Source organism: Elaeis guineensis, chromosome 1, assembly GCF_000442705.2.
Source record: "Elaeis guineensis isolate ETL-2024a chromosome 1, EG11, whole genome shotgun sequence".
Classification (NCBI taxonomy): Eukaryota; Viridiplantae; Streptophyta; class Magnoliopsida; order Arecales; family Arecaceae; genus Elaeis; species Elaeis guineensis.
The window spans coordinates 165,728,593-165,730,200 of NC_025993.2; the positions used below are offsets into that span (position 1 = coordinate 165,728,593).

Below are 1,608 nucleotides of genomic sequence, written 5' to 3' on the forward strand. Positions count from 1 at the left end.
AGAAAATCAAGCATACACAGTACTTCACAGGGCGCGTCAAATGGTTTATCCACTGAGGTAGCTTATGCGACGGTAAATCTCTAAAGAACCACAAAGCTTTGTCATGTTTGCTGACCAACTTGTTACCAAACAGAGCCGATACTCAACAGCAAGGGTGAAATTTTTCTGTGTGAGTGGGTAGGAGCTCAATTATCTGACATCAGAATTTGTTTCCCTATGTAGTCAACTCTTTCCTTTTCCTAATACCCTCCTCGTACTCTTCTCTGCAATTATTAATAATTTTAGCATGTTTTGCTCCCCTTATCATCGGAAAAAAAGGGGCACTTTATCAAAAAAAAAAAAAGGTTTTGTGGGGTGGGGGGGGGGGGGCGCGCGCGGTGGGGGGGTCATACCTAAAACTTATTCTACACTTGAGGCATACCTACACCTTAAAAAAAAAATAAAAAATAAAAAAAGGCATACCTAAAACTTATTCTACCCTTGAGGCATACCTACACCTTAAAAAAATATAAAAAATAAAAAAAGGCATACCTAAAACTTATTCTACACTTGAGGCATACCTACACTTACCACAGTTTCAACCTGAAAAGAGGTTTAAAATTGCCTACAGATGCTACCTGGAGGTTATCTGGCATACTGACCGAGCTCTTTACCTGATATTCCTCCTTTCAAGGATTTCTGGAACCAATCTTCCTGTTGTTTTTCCTCTACACTGGCTGGTTCAGCAGCCGATTGTTTTCAGAAGATGAAATTTTTTCACAATTTGATGGTTCAACGGCTGAATCACTTTTCAGACCCCTGTTCCTTCTGCTCTGGCTGGTTCAACAAGAAGCACCTGACCACTTAATTGTCTTCCTTCTGCTCTTTTCTTCTGCACTGCCTTTTGTTTAGAGACCAACCAGATGACTTATTAATTGCTGCCAAAGATACAATCACTAATGTACATAGCCATCTGTAAATAATTCGTGCAGAAAATTATCTACCACTGAGCCAAAAACTGAAGAACGTGGTAGACGTCAAATATCTAGACAAATATGAAGGCACAAGTCTTCTTGGACCAAGGTCATGGCTACCTGATCCACAAACTACTAGTGAAATTATTCGCAGGTTAGTCTGGAATGAGTTAATTTATATGTTGTGATCAGCCCTGTATCTACATTGATTTACCCACGGGACTTTTCTTACTTTTTTCTTTCTGCAAGACAAGGGCCATTTTTAAATTTGCGCATGTCATCCTCGAGCAAAGGTCATACTTATCTTCTTTGTGTCGTTCCAACTTTCTCGTATTTCTAAGAACATTGCTGTTAATGTTGATAATAACATCGTTGCTAATGTTCTTTAAACTTTTAGTTCTTTCCCAATTGCTTCTGAAGTTGTATGATGCATGACTGGGCTTTGGATTCTCCTGTCGAACAAAATTCCAAGTGTTTGACGCCCTGTTCTTTAATGATGTATTATTACATTATCCAGGCTGTTTCGTCCAATGGTCCTTGTCTCTTCTCCAGCCACCGCCTACTAGCTCCCACTCTATCTCAAGACTTCTCCACAAAAAAGGAAGACGACACCCGGTTGCATACAAAATGATGGAAGAACACGTATAGAATATGG

At 39.7% G+C, this 1,608-nt stretch overlaps 1 pseudogene; it reads right to left on the bottom strand.

Annotated features, from left to right (window-relative positions):
• Positions 1 to 1,199: 1,199 nt before the first annotated feature.
• LOC114912710 (U6 spliceosomal RNA) lies at positions 1,200 to 1,296 on the bottom strand (annotated as a pseudogene).
• Between the last annotated feature and the right edge of the window lie 312 nt (positions 1,297 to 1,608).